Source organism: Helianthus annuus, chromosome 12, assembly GCF_002127325.2.
Source record: "Helianthus annuus cultivar XRQ/B chromosome 12, HanXRQr2.0-SUNRISE, whole genome shotgun sequence".
NCBI lineage: Eukaryota > Viridiplantae > Streptophyta > Magnoliopsida > Asterales > Asteraceae > Helianthus > Helianthus annuus.
In genome coordinates, this window is record NC_035444.2 from 81,283,063 (window position 1) to 81,299,313 (window position 16,251).

Sequence of the window (16,251 nt, forward strand, 5' to 3'; positions counted from 1 at the left end):
TTTATGTGTTTATGTGTGCCTTCTCTGCTTTGTGTTTATATTTGCTTCTCTGTTTTATTTCGGGATGTTATTCGACTCTGCTATCAAATTTCAATCGACACACGCGACTCGCACTATTATTCTATCCCTAAACGACACCCAGCTATCGCGAATCTAGAAGATACCATACTATACTGTGCTATACGACTAAGCTAGGCTATTCGATACAATATTCGAACGGTACTCGAACTTTGAAGGACAGGTTTCTGTTTTCTGACCGCTTCCGTGGTTAAATGATTACGTGTTCTCGTGTTTATGTGACTCTGTGCTTATGTGCTTCTGTGCTTACGTGCATCTGTGATTTTGTGCATATGTGTTTACGTGCTTATGTGTCTCGACGTGATTCTAAGCTTTAGATAGTGGTAGACGTGTGAGGTGAGATTCAATTACGTTGTGTTGAGTCCTGTGACGATGTCTGTTGCAGACCATGTCGTCGTCCGGATCCCGTCAATGTCTGACCCGCCAAGAAAAGAGAGACCGACGTCTCGCTGCTATCATCTCCAAAACCGTGGTGAAAGCTGTGAGTGAGGTGTATGAAAACGCTAGCAAGTCGTCAGAAGAATCCCGAACTGAGATCTCCAAGGATTCAAGAAAGGCTGCTTTCAGCTTCAAGCAGTTCAAGGCATGCGGACCAAAAGAGTTTACTGGCGAGGATGGTCCGACAGCCATGTTTCACTGGTTTGACTCGGTCGAAGTCACTCTGCGCCAGAGCGGATGTCCTAAGCATCTCCGTACTCTCAATGCTACAGGCGTCTTCCAGTCCCGTGCTCTAGAGTGGTGGACGGCCGAACGAAACAAGCGCGGAAATGATGCAGCTTACGGGCTATCATGGAAGGAGTTGAAAGCTATCATGATCGAAGAATTCTGCCCTCCTCATGAACGCCAAAAGCTGGAGGACGAGTTCGGGGAATCAAACAGAAGGATGGAGACAACGCTGCTCTCACTGCTCGCTTCAAGCAGCTTAGCATTATCTGTCCTGATCAAGTCAAGACCTCAGATCAAGCCATCAAGAAGTACATCTGAGCTCTACCCGACTGTGTAGCCGACTTCGTTCACGCCGCCAAGCCAACAACAATCGAGGAAACCTACCTACTCGCCGCTGAGATCAACGATAAGCGAGTCAAGTCAGGTTTTTGGGATAAGCAAACCAAGTCTCTGCATCAAGCCACTGCAACACCCACCGACTCATCTGCTCAACCCTCCAAGTCCTCAAGAAGGAAGAAGAAGAACAACAATAACAGCTCCAGCAACAAGAGCTGTGCTGCCGCAACCACCGCTACTCCCCTACAATCTGTACCAGCTCAACAGCAGCAACACCAGCGTTCAGCTCTAGTGATTAATGCACCGCCAGCAAAGCGTGCCTACACAGGCCCTCACCCACTCTGCCCGACATGTTCGTATCATCATCCAGTGGGTCTAGCTTGTCGTTTTTGCGCTCACTGCAACCTCTACGGTCATTTCACTGCGAACTGCCGTTATGGTCCCCCGTCAAACCCTAGCTCAAGCTACTGTCAACCAAGCCCTACTCCCTGCTCCTCAAGGCCAACCAGCAGCTCCAGCACCAGCAGTCAATGCTCGAGTCTGCTTTGCATGTGGTGACCCTAACCACTTTGCAAACAGGTGCCCGAACAGGGTAGTCAAGCAAGAGCCCCAGCAGCAACAACAACAACAGCAGCCTCAGCAGCAGCAGCAAGCAGCCCATGCCCGAACTTTCAACCTCAACGCCCGCCAGGCTCAGGCGGATAACAACGTGGTTAATGGTACGTTCCTTGTGAATGGTATTTATGCATCATGTTTGTTTGATACTGGAGCCGATAACTGCTTTGTGTCATTTGAATTCGAGAAGCTCCTTAGTCGTAAGCGCTCTTATCTATCCTCGTCATTCGAAGTTGAAGTTGCTACAGGGAGAACTATTGCTGTTAACTCAGTACTCCGGGATTGTACTCTAGATCTCAACAATCACATCTTCCCGATCAACCTTATCCCGATGCAACTTGGAAGTTTTGATGTCATAATCGGCATGGACTTTCTTCGTGAAAACCATGCTGAAGTTGTGTGCTTTGAAAAGATGATTCGATTCTCGCTCGCGAATGGTGATCTCCTATGTGTATACGGTGAAACAACGTCGAATGGTCTCAAGCTTATGTCGTGTATTCAAGCCAGCAAGTACCTCCGCAAGGAATACAGAGCCTTCTTGGCCAACATCGTAGTAGCGGAGAAGGGAAAGAAAAAGAAAGTTGAAGTTAAAGATGTTCCAGTGGTTCGTGAATTTCCTCAGGTGTTCCCTGACGATCTTCCCGGACTACCACCAAGTCGTGATATCGACTTTCGCATCAACCTCATTCCTGGAGCTAACCCCGTTGCCAAAGCCCCTTATCGACTCGCTCCATCCGAAATGCGGGAACTCTCGAACCAACTCCAGGAATTACTCGAAAAAGGCTTTATTCGCCCAAGCACCTCTCCTTGGGGCGCGCCAGTCCTTTTCGTCAAAAAGAAGGACGGGTCGTTCCGGATGTGCATCGACTATCGGGAATTGAATAAGCTAACCATCAATAACCGATACCCTTTGCCACGAATTGACGATTTGTTTGATCAGCTACAAGGTGCAGCATGTTTTTCTAAGATCGATCTGTGTTCAGGATACCATCAGCTACGGATTCAGGAGGAAGACATTCCTAAAACCGCTTTTCGAACCCGTTATGGCTATTACGAATTTGTTGTTATGCCCTTTGGTTTAACCAACGCACCCGCGGTTTTCATGGATCTGATGAATCGCGTGTGTAAGCCATACCTTGACCGTTTCGTCATCGTGTTCATCGACGTTGTCTTGATTTATTCCAAATCGAAAGCCGAACACGTGCAACATCTACGTTTGGTTCTCGAGTTACTTCAGGGAAACCAACTCTATGCCAAATTCTCCAAGTGCGAATTCTGGTCGGAGGAGGTTCAATTTCTGGGTCACATAGTGAATAGTCGAGGTATCCATGTCGACCCTGCGAAGATTGAAGCTGTCAAAAGCTGGATTACGCCTAAGAACCCGTCAGAAGTTCGTTCTTTTCTCGGACTAGCGGGCTATTATCGACGATTCATTGAAGGATTCTCCAAGATCGTTGTGCCGCTTACCACTCTTACCCATAAGGACAAGCCTTTTATGTGGGGAAACGCACAAGAGACTGCCTTCCAAACCCTTAAGCATATGCTGTGCAACGCACCGATTCTTACTCTGCCCGACGGAAGCGACAACTTCATTGTCTACTGTGATGCTTCTAACCTTGGTCTCGGCTGTGTTCTCATGCAGCGAGACAAGGTTATAGCCTACGCATCTCGTCAACTCAAGATCCACGAGAAGAACTATACAACCCATGACCTCGAGCTAGGCGCGGTTGTCTTTGCATTGAAGATTTGGCGACACTACCTGTATGGCACTAAGTGTACCATCTACACTAATCACAGGAGTTTACAACACATCTTTAATCAGAGAGAGCTTAATATGCGTCAACGCCGATGGGTAGAACTTCTCAATGATTACGACTGTGAGATTCGTTATCACCCAGGCAAGGCGAATGTGGTTGCTGACGCTCTCAGCAGAAAGAGTTACGTGCTCAGTACTCGAAACATCCAAGCAGAGCACAACCTCGAGACCCTCATCTGAGAAGCCCAGCATGCTTGCTTTAACGAGCGTACATTGAAGAAAGAAAGGATCTATCACGATGGAGCTCAGTTAGTAAGCAAATCAGATGGGATATTCTATTATCTGGACCGAATCTGGATCCCTAAGCGGACCTAATTGCGAAAGATTATCATGAACGAAGCCCACAAGTCCCGATATTCTATTCATCCCGGTGCAGACAAGATGTATCAGGACCTTCGTTATAAGTACTGGTGGCCGGGTATGAAACGGGATATCGCTCTGTACGTTGGAAGCTGTTTAACTTGTGCAAGAGTCAAGGCTGAACATCAAAGACCTTCTGGTTTACTCGAACAACCGCCGATACCTATATGGAAGTGGGAGAGTATAGCTATGGATTTCATAACGAAGCTCCCGCCCACGCCATCAGGTCACGACAGTATTTGGGTCATAGTTGATCGTCTCACGAAGTCAGCCCACTTTTTGCCGATACGAGAAGACTACAAGGTGGAACGACTAGCCCAAATCTACACCGACGAGATCATTCGTAATCATGGTACGCCTCGTGATATCATTTCAGATCGCGACGCTCGGTTCACTTCGCGATTGTGGGAAACATTTCAAGCGGCTCTTGGTACGTCGCTTAATCTAAGTACCGCATTCCACCCTCAAACCGACGGACAGACTGAAAGAACGATCCGTACTCTTAAAGACATGCTCCGAGCGCGTGTTATAGATTTTGGTGGTAGTTGGAACAAACACATGCCATTGGTGGAATTCTAGTACAATAACAGCTATCATGCCAGCATCCAAATGGCACCTTTTGAGGCTTTGTATGGTAGAAGATGTCGATCGCCTATTGTGTGGCACGAGATCGGTCACTCGCAACTAACCGGTCCCGAGATTCTACAAGAAACGACTGACAAAATCCACCAGATAAGAGACAACTTGGTAAAAGCTCAGAACAGACAGAAAAGTTACGCCGATAAAAGACGCAAGCCCCTTGAATTTGAAGTTGATGACTACGTACTCCTAAAGGTATCACCTTGGAAGGGTGTAGTCCGATTCGGCAAGAAAGGGAAACCCGCGCCTCGATATGTTGGACCTTTTAGGATTCTGGAAAGAATCGGAAAAGTCTCCTACAGACTCGAATTACCGGAGGAACTCAGTAACGTCCACCCGACCTTCCACGTCTCTAACCTCCGAAAGTGCCTTGCTGATCATGATCTAATCGTACCACTCGACGATCTTCAGGTCAACGAAACGTTACACTTCGTGGAAAATCCTGTCGAAATCATGGATCGCCAAACCAAGCAGCTCAGGCGCTCTCGCATCCCGATCGTGAAAGTCCGATGGGAAGGCAAACGAGGTGCGGAGTTCACTTGTGAACTCGAAAGCGACATGAAGGCCAAGTACCCGCAGTTGTTTAAATAAATAGATCTGAAGCATCAAATTGGTAAATCACGGTGTCGTGTAGCCTTCGAGCCTAATTTCGGGACGAAATTCCCTAAACAAGGGGAGGCTGTAACACCCCGTGTTTTCGAATGTCAAAGTCAAAGTCAAAGTCCAAGTCAACTTTGACTTTCTTTGACTGTAGATAGTCGATTTTGTGTTTTAGTTGTATTATGTGGAGTAAGTGTTGTATTCAGCAAGAATCGAAGTAATCGAACGTGTTCGTAGTAGTAGGGAATGCCAGCCGATCGAACAGACTATTCGATCGAGTGACATTCAGTTGAGGGCTAACTTTGAAGCTCCTAGCCGATCGAGTGAGCTAGCCGATTGAACGAACCATTCGATCGAACGACTTGAAAAGGTAGGAACACTTCAGTGTTCTCAAATACTGCAACAAGAACTTCAAAAGTTCAAATCCTCTAACACAAACACACCAGAGGAAGAAACAATCCACTCGAATGGTCCAGCCGATCGAGTCAACCGGCCGATCGAACAGGACTGTCCAACCGGATATACTAGCCGATCGAACAGGCCGTCCGATCGAACCTGTCGTTCGGTCGACTAGCCCATTCGATCTATTCACACTTGTTTACTTTTCCGCATTGCTTATCGTTATGCTAACGAACTATTCAGGCTAAACTTACTCTCAGCGCTCCCTTCAATCCACAATCAATCACTGTGAGTATACTCGATCCCTTTTTGCTTTTAGCACTGTTGGGTGTTACATACGTTACCTATCAAATCACAATCAAACACAAACTATTTGAACGCTGACCATTTGCATGTGCTACTTGACTAAATGAATGCTGTTTATTATGTTTACACGTGGAATGCTATCTACCTGCCTTAGCAACATAGTACTACAGTTTGGACTCAGCACCCGTTCACACGGGGGTTGTTAAGGACAAATACTTGCATGGATTACGGTGGTAATCATGTAGTGCGAACCGTCTCGGACGGTCAACCCGCAGTCGTTGGTACCGATGGTCCCATGTCGATAATTAACATGCATCGTTTTCCTCTGTGTACGTGCCTGGTTATGCGTAAACTATTCGAACTCTATATGCTATTATCAAACTTGTGTGCTCACCTTTACATTTTATGTATTGACTTTATTTTAACGTATGTGACAGGTAATTAGGATGCTTACTTGCTAGGAAAGCGAGGCAATAATAAAGCTTTAGAGCCCATCTAGCAGTTGTAGGTCGTAGCCTACCTAGGGGTCTCTAGGAGCGAATAAACTATAGCCATGGAGCCGTTGGAGCTGTTCGATCAAGCATCTATGGCATTAGTTGTCTGTTGTAACACCCTTAATAATTTGAACAGTAATAAAAGATAATCATAAGAACTTTATAAAAATTCAGAGTTTACAAAAATCATTTCGAGTTTAAAACCATACACATTTGTGATAATACCAATCACATCCAAAAAAGTGCTTAACTAGTTTAAAGTAACCCTTGCTAGTAAACTACTCACTAGTTTAAGGGATTTAAAACATGATCAACAAAAGAAATTACAACATGTTTAAAGTTTAGACAAAATTGAGTTTAGTGCGAAAGCTTCAAAGTATGTGTTCGGTTCTTGACATGTACTTGATCACCATCCGGAAGGACTTCATACATACCTAGGGTCAAACACTAAAATATTAGTTTTGACAATAATACATTACGTATAAACAAAATTTAACAACGCAAAGCATCAAACAAAATATAAATTTTCTGGGTTCCACCGTAACTTACGGTGTCACCGTAAGTTACGGTGAACCTGGAATGTCCCTTGTTCTACCGTAAATCAGGAGATTCACACCGTATACTTTTGATGTCCACCGTAACTTACGGTGGAACCGTAAGTTACGGTGGGTTCTGCATTCTTGCCCTTCAACTATTTTTCAGCTTTAAAAGTTTATAACTTTTTACTCGTTCGTCCGTTTTAGCCGATTCTTTTTCCTATGAGTCCGTAATAAAATTACGGATACAACCATGTAAATTCTACATCGCAGAAACCGAGATACCGACAATCGATTCACAGTTTCCTTGTCTCCATTATCTAACCCATTAGTGAAAATGCATAGCACCTCCACTCCATTCTTAAAAACTTTTAGACATAATTACCCAAAATCCCCGGGCTCATATATTTGGTGTATTCGCGCCATTCCATGGCTTTGCGTTCCCTTAGGACCAATTACTTGTTTCTTCGGAATTCAAGTATTCCGTTTCAAACGACACTTTCATAGAGCTTCTATTGTTTGACCCGATATCCCGGGTTCTTAGTTTTAAAATTTATATATAGCCAATTCAATAGCGTGGTACAATCCACCACTTAACGAAATATGAGACCTTCAGGTCTCTATTCTCATGATTCTTTTTATAAAAGCATCTTTTGACCCGTTTGGCTATTTAGTGAAAACTATCACTTTGTTGACATACCAAACTAGTTCCCAAGTCCTTATTTTGACCCGTTTAATGGTCGTGAGTACTTCGTCACTTTACGACACATCAAACGCATCCTTTACACTACAACATCAATTACATATCAAACCAAATCGTTTAAGCATAATTTAACGGGACTAAAGTCACGTACCTTTAAAGCACACCTTTTCCGCGGGTATCGCTTCCGGCGTGTCCACTTGACGTTCCGGATTCCTTGCCTAAAGAGTTCATTTCATAACAAGATTAGAACTCTCTTTCATAAGCTTTAACGCATTCATTCATAACATATGCAAATCTGCGTTTTTAGCAATCTTTAACATTTTAACCCCCATTTAGGCGTTTTATCAAACACCTTGCGGGTCAGATTTCTATATGATCTAAGCCAAGTTCATAACTTGAATTTACCACTCAAATTAGCTTCAATTAGACAATATACACATATTATAACATCAACAATTTCAGAGATTATCCCACAATTTCAATTTTCACTAGAACAAGAGTCTTAATCCTAGTGTTTATCAAGTTCTACTATCTTACTAATCACCCACTATGGTGATTTTGATCCTTACAACTAACATGCAAGATTTTGACAAGAAATCATCTAGGGTTTGTCCCTAGACTTCACATTACTTCCAATTTCATGTTTTACTACACATAATCAAGCTCAATCTCCGATTTCAATCACATGCAAGAATTTGAGTTGTATCAAAACAACCTAATTTGACATACCTTATGACCTCCTCGTCAAGGAGATCACGATTCTATGTTCAGATTTTGATTACGACGTGATTTGAGCTTTCAATTTGAGATTTTAGTAGAATTTAGGGTTGTGAAGGTGTGGGTGTCGCCCCTGTGGTTTCTTGATCGACCAGGGACTCCAAAATGGAGTGTTTGGTCTTTATTTTACTAATTATTAGTAATTTAAGTTTCAATTTTGACAACCTAGGCCCCTCCACTCTCATTTAGTTTATATCTTTGGCTTTTTAACTCATTCCTATGTTACTACAAGACTTCTAACTAACTGGGTTATTTATCCTAGTTAGTTTATTCTTGTTTATTATACACTTTATAATTCTAGTATAAAGTTTTGAAATTTCGGGATGTTACATCTGTAGATCTTGTCCGGACGAGTCTTAATGACTCTGGGCAGTACTTTTAAACATTTGGTTGTAATAAATTAAATCTGAGTTGTCGAAACAGTACTACTTGTTTAGTTGTATTCTATGATAACTTGTTTATTTATTTGGGATACGGTATGGGACGTATCACTTAACTGAATTTGTAATAATAGTTGTTGTGGAAACTTATGGACAATCTGTTTCGCTCAGTGCCGCGCCCCGATGATTCCGCCATCGGTTGGGGTGTGACACCTTGTGCCACTATGTGTTGGATGTCACTGTTATCCACCGGGTTTCCGTTATTATCATTGTTCGGGTTGTCGTTGTTATTCTGGTTGTCGTTATTCGGGTTATTGTCATTCTGATTTTCCTGGTTCACTTCGTTGTCCATCTGAATTTTAAACATTTGCCAATTATTAATAACAAGATAACATTTAATGCAAACAATCACACAACACGCATATTGATCAAAATTGTCGAGCATTATGACTTACTCTTTCTTATATATAGTATGCATCTAATACAAACTGATACTGGAATTTAAAATTACAATATTACTATGCATCCATAGCTATCGTCTAGATTTTTTTTTCAACCACACACACACACATATTATATATTATTATTATTATTATTATTATTATTATTATTATTATTATTATTATTATTATTATTATTATTATTATTATTACTACTACTACCTCCACCATCACTGATATGGGTTCATCCAGAACTTCATATTACGCTCGTCATACTTCCAGACGAGTCGTTCTCCAACCTGCCTCATCCTCTCGCTACTTTCTAAAATCTCCTCTCCGAAGGTTTGGAGTTCTTGCACCTTTTCTGCACTCATTAGGGGTGCAGGTGCTGGGACTGGGTTTGGGAACTGGGGCATGGGTTCCTGGTATGGGTATGGATTCTCTAAAATTTCCCTGATGTATTGATCGCTATCATAGAAGGGATCTAGAGGGTCCAAACCTGGGTAGGCTGCTAGATTCGGCATGGGTTCGTCTTCTGGTATTGGGTAGCGTTGCAGGTAATCCCTATTGTTCTCTAACCGTGGGTCGTAGTCTGGGTCTAAGGGATTGGGTGCTGGTACTCTAGGTATCTCATCTGGGTTAAAATCAGGCATTGGGAATTGGTTTTCTGGGTTGTTCTCGATTTCCATTGGTTGCGTGGGAAATAGTGGTAATGGTTAGGGTGCTATGAGTTGCTCCAGGTTAGGGTCGGCAGCTGTGGTTGCTAGGATATGGAAGTTTGCTAGACTCCTATTGGCATATCATGTGTGTGGACATCTGTCTCTCTTTTAGCGGCTGCTAGGGCTCGCTGCTGTTGTAACTTTTTCATTCTTTTCCTATGTTCATGCGCTCCTCTACTAAACCATCCTCTCTTTTTTGGAGGGAATGGCTCTTCAGACTGAGCCTTAAACACGAATATCCCATCTTCATTGTCAGCTGAATACCCTGAGAGGGTAGGCTATGAAGAGGGTCCTTCACTTCTAGGTGAGCTGGACAACTGACGGTAGGCGTCGGAAGGTCCTTGGTCGCTCATACTGTAAACTAACAAATAGTCAAATAACACACAACAATAAAATACAAATATGCACGTAGTTCCGTAATTTATTTCCTAACATTTTGAATGATATTTTGGTGTCAGCAGAACACTTCTGTGGCTGAATCAGTGGCTTAGTTCTGATACCACCTTCTGTCGCAACCCCCGCCCCTATCTGTCCCGGGAACGGGCAGCCGCGAGCATCAGTTTTGGTGGTATCGGTGTTTATCAATTTGGCAGCGGAAATTACATCAGGGCCGTAGTTAGGAAATATTTTATCAGAGTAAAATACCACACTTTTATAATATTAAACACGTGGGAAAAATCCCAAGTTTTAAGTACACACATTTTCATAGGGATACACCCTATTTTATTTAATAAAAACATCTCTTTATTTTAGGTAACTTTATAGCCACTTTTCCAAGCATTCAGTGTTGTCCAGCAGGATTCTATTTGGCTTTCACATTTTGTTACCTAAAACGCGTTTAAAAAATATTTTGTCAGTGGGAAATACTGGTGAGTGAATCTCAGTTTAATCAAGTTGAGTAAAACCCATTGTACAGTATTGAGGGCGGTCGCGCAATTACATTTGTTTCCATCTACTTTAATTACCACCCACGGTACTGTCAACCCGACTTGTGGTCATGTTACTACTCACAATGTAGTAAGAAATTTTGTATACAAAACCCCAACATACCGACGATAATTGTAGAATACAAATACTCAATCACTGTTTAATATAATGTTAATCATATGAGGTTTTGTAAAAACAGTTTGCAAAAAGGAGATTACTCACATTGTTGTCTTAGGGTTTCCTTTAAGGATTTCCTGGTGATTATCTATAATTTACACAAATGCACACGCATTAGTATAATAACCCAATATTTACATTAGTAATACCCTCCCCGAGACGGCATTCCAAGGACTACGTCGGGCAGAACCACAACAGTCGTTACGGAACCCTGGATCAATCGGGCAGCGTATTTAATACGTAACCGGGGTTATGATACTTACAACGAGGCAGAGCTTCATTATTTAGGGGGGTATAATACCCGGAAATTATATTTACTCTTCAAAAATTCGAGAGAAAGAAAGTGTGTGAGCGATTCGACTGAACAGCCGATGCCTCCTATTTATAGGGCCTAATTTGCAGTTCCTCGCGGCCTGCGAAGACTCAAAGGTCTTCTTACGTGGCCCGCGACATAGGGGTGGTAGGGCCTAGCTTGTCTGGGTCATCATACTAGGTCCAACACGTTGCTGCCACGTGGCAGTTCAGGGTGTCGCCCTGGTGACTGGCTGTCGCGCCCCGCGTAGGAGGTAGACAAGGGCTACGCGGCCCGCGAGCGCCCTATTTTCTGATTTTTATTTTATTTTTGCAAAATTAAAGGTATTTTGGGCTTGGTTTTCTCATACGGGGTATGTTTTAAGACATATAGGGACATTTTAATGATTTTTAGGGTGTCGGATTATTGTGGAAGGTTGTTATATCAAGAGTGTGTGTTTGAGAATTCTATTGCTAAAGGAAGCAGTTATGGTGTTTGTTCCAAGATTTCCATGCAGGTACTCTTGATCGATTTTGCGGTTAATTTATTGTTTAAGTTCGGTTTAAGTTCAAAATAATGTTATGAAATGCAGTTGAGTTTTTTTTTTTTTTTGACCGGCCAACGAGGATTTTATTCAACAACAAAACAACATATAGAAGGACTCTTAGCAAGTCACTAAGTTAAATAACAGCACAATTGTTTTTCATAATTTTTAGTTTTATTAGCTTATTTACATGACATTATTTTTAAGTAATTTAAAAAATATAAATATTCATAAAATTAGTTATTCCAATCGGCAATGACTTGATTGGTTTATCCACGCTTCTGAGAGCAATGAAGTAAAAGATATAAAATGGTTGAATTTCTTAACATGAGTCACTTTGGTTTTTTTTTTTTTTTTTTTACCATTTTGCACTGATGATTTGATATGCAGATTTAAGCAACTACATCATATGAAGATCCATCTTGAATTGAGTTTGTTTTCAACAATGGATTTGATGTGATTTGATATCAAGTGATGCGTGTGGTTTATCCGCACATATGTTATTTACAATTTTACACAATTCACATTTGTTCATATATATAGGTGTGGTTAATTTCTTGTTTAAGTTCGATACATTGTTTTGAAATACAATTGAGTTTGTTTTCAATAGTAGATTTGAAATGCAATTTTACACAATGACCTTTGTAGAGTAATTACACAAATGGTCCTTGGATTAAAAATAAAGTAATTACATAAATGGCCCTTCTAGTTGAAAAAGATACTTTAGTAATTTTATTTTAACTTAACAAAAAAATTAACAAAAGTTTGTGTTAATACCCTAGGTTGTTACAAAATGAAATGTTAGAACCTTAGAATGTGATTTTAAACTATTAGTACGTGACATTGTCATTTTCCATAAACCACAAGGACTAATTTTGTAATTAACTATTATAATTATATATATTATAACGGACATTTTAAAACTACTTAAACTAAAAGGTACTTTTTATGTATATGTAAGTATGTGTTTATAAAATCAAAATATTAGACAAATTTATATGGATAAAAGAAACTAATAAACTAATTTGATGTTTAAAAAAAATCTTTAATAAACTTCAGTAAACAAATTCTAAATATATAATATGTAAATAATACTAATACCAATGCAATAGAAAATAATAGAATGTCTTAAATTGCATATATATATATATATATATATATATTTAATATTGCATTTGTATTATTAACATATTATATATTTAGAATTTCTTTACTGGAGTTTATTAACGATTTTTTTAAACGTCAAATTAATTTAGTAGTTTCTGTTATCATCGATAAAAAATTTTCTAATATTTTGTTTTTATAAACACATACTTACATATACATAAAAAATACCTTTTAGTTTGACTAGTTTGAAAACATCCGTTATAATTATAAAAATATTCCGGATATTACAATAACTTTATTTTAAAAGAATTTATGTTTTATTTATACTTTATATAAAAAGTAATTTATCTTGTCATTATTATTTACTTTATAAAAATATTAAAATCAATTTTTTATAAAATAAATTTAAAACGAATTTTTTATATACATAATTATTAACAAATAATAATGTTTTTGCAAAAAAAATTATTTTACTATATATATAATAACATTTTTTTCAGAAATCAACCTTTATGTTATAAATAATCTTTTTGCACAAATCAACCTTTATGTAATCAAAAACCATAGTACCCTCACATGCAAAGCATGTGAGGTAACTTAACTGAGTTTTTGGACGACGTTAGTTGTAAAGGTAATAGAACGTTACAAAACATGAACATAAAGGTTGGGTTTTTCCGGTTTCATAGTGAAATGTATGAAGTGCGGTTTAGGTATAATATACAGGTTGATTTATGCAATTTCGTCTTAATAAATATATAGGTATATTGAGAAACCATTTTCAACATCAGCATCCACTGACCAAGTTGTGTCGTATGTTATTTCAAGCGTCGAGGATGAATTCCTTAACAACACTGATTTTACTCTTATAGTTTTTCTCGGTACCATAATAGTGCTATACTTTTTTTTTTTGCATATATACTTTTTTATTTATGATGCCTTTTAGTTAGTATTTGGTTTGTTATGTTTTATTATAAAAAGAAGGTCTTAGTTATAGGGACAATTTCTGCCATTTGCAGTGATAAGATTATAATGGTTTCAACCATTGTAAATCCCGTGTCGAGTAAACATTTGAGACAACTTAAAATGAGATGGGTTCAGGTGATGTGGAAGATAAGAAACCTTTGGTTTGTAACCATCGTGACTTTAAAGGCGTTGATATTTTCTCAATTCCTCGGTTACAACTTTACTCATTTTATACTTTATTAAATAAACCAAAAAAATTTAATCATTCACGTTTTATTTCTTTATAACGTAAACAAATTCAAGACACCCATTCGCGTGCAATATTGTACTGGTACTATGAATTTAACCCTGTTTGATTATGAAGCCTCTAAGATTCTCAAGATATCCGCAAAAAAACTCTTAGCAGCACAAGGTGAGGTAAATTTTATTTACAAATTTGTCATTAAAACTATTTCGTTATCTTATGTATTCATTTTACTCATATATTGTAGGTGTTCAATTCCGGAAGGATTCTTAAACCATATTAGAATTATTTGGTATTCCTATGTCGGAACTTCAATTTAATCTTCCTGAATTTTCTAAAGTTATATCAAATGTTTTTTTCATTTTTTATATAATTTTGATTACCATTTTTTAAACTATGCTTATATATTTGTTTGTAGGATCAAGTGTGTTAAACTAAAGAGAATTTAATGCCTATATCTAATGCTTTTCAAAGTAATGAGACATCATCATCCTCTGGTGAAGTTAATCGTAACCTTCATTAAGTCTATGAGGTAGACGACTCACTAAATTGTTCTTCAACAAGACGTCGTATTGGAGATAAAAAGATGAAGCCGGGACTGGTGGATTTGGCAAACTTTTGATTTCAAAGATGGAGAAGTGGTGTGTTCGTTATATTTCATTTTTGATGAAGTGTCTTTTAAGAGATGTTGGTGTTATTTGTTTCACATTGTGGTGCATTTGAATGTTTTCGCTGATTTATTATGTTTTTGAACACAGTAAAATGTTTGTTATAATTTGGGTTATGTGTCTATTGGTCATATTTGCTTTTAACATTATTTATACAGATATCTAAATATATTTAGAGTAAACTACCAAAATGGTCCTTGAGCTTTGGTCACTTTTGTCACTTTAGTCTAAAACTTAAACCTTTTCAATCTGGGTCCCTGTGCTTTCAATTTTGTTGTCATTTTCATTCAAAAGCAAAATCTAATCAGATTTTTCAGTTAACATCCAGTTTTTTTGTCGTTTTCCTCCCTTTTAATAAAGGGCAAAATGGTCAGATTTTTTTAATTTATTATAATAAAACGTTAAAAGACCATTTTGCCCTTCATTAAAAGAGTGGAAAAAAAAACTGGGTGTAAACTGAAAAATATGACTAGATTTTGATTTTAGAAGAAAATGGTAACAAAATTGAAACCACATGGACCCAAATTCAAAAGGTTTGAGTTTTGGACTAAAGTGACAAAAGTGACCAAACCTCAGGGACCATTTTAGCAGTTTACTCATAGATTTATGTTAATAGTCAAACCTAACATATGTGTCGTATTTATAGTAAATAGTTATGACTTAATCCTAAGTATTTTTATAGACTCGTTTACTATGTCAATAAACATAGTTTAATATATGTTTTTTTACAAATTTTGTCAATTAAGTTAAAATTTATCTCAACTACAACTGTTAATACAAAACAATTATAAAACAATATAACGTTTGAAAACATTTCATTTTATTTTATTTAACGACATAATTAGATTAAGAGTTATTTGCCAAAATCGTCCCTGAGGTTTGGGCAGGTTTGCCATTTTCGTCCAAAATGACACTTTTTTACCAAATTGCCCCCAACGTTTGTAACTTTTTGCCATTTTCATCCAAACCACTAACTTAGTTTATTATTTCTGTTAAGTTGAGGATATCTGGATGAAAGTGGCAAATATAAAACCATAGGGACGATTTTGGTAATTTACTCAAACTCTTTTAAATTTCTTTTATTTAATTAATTTTGTTACATATATAATAAAAAAGAATATACATGCAATTTTTATATGAAAAAAATAATAGCTTTGTCACATAATTTTTATAAATTTTCATCCAACCACTAACTAAGTTAATTTTTTTATTAAGGCGAAGGATGTTTATAAACTAAGACAGAAAATAATTTCTAATTTTTTATATAGATCGGTTTTATAAAAATAAAATCTACTTAAACCTCTAAATTTTATAAAACTAAAATGCTGGTGACCTTATTGAAAAATGTCAAATAAAAAAATCTTATCATATGTACCAAGTTTATTATTCATCTTCTACTCTTTTAAATTCGCTCCTAAGGAAAAACAGAAGCCAGTGCCCCCCCCCCCTATCAAACAACGTATCG

At 38.4% G+C, this 16,251-nt stretch overlaps 1 non-coding gene across 1 annotated transcript; it reads left to right on the forward strand.

Moving 5' to 3' along the window:
* Positions 1 to 12,054: 12,054 nt before the first annotated feature.
* Positions 12,055 to 12,139, forward strand: LOC118485331. The gene has a single exon (XR_004875632.1). It is a non-coding gene; the product is annotated as a small nucleolar RNA U36a (small nucleolar RNA).
* Positions 12,140 to 16,251: the final 4,112 nt, after the last annotated feature.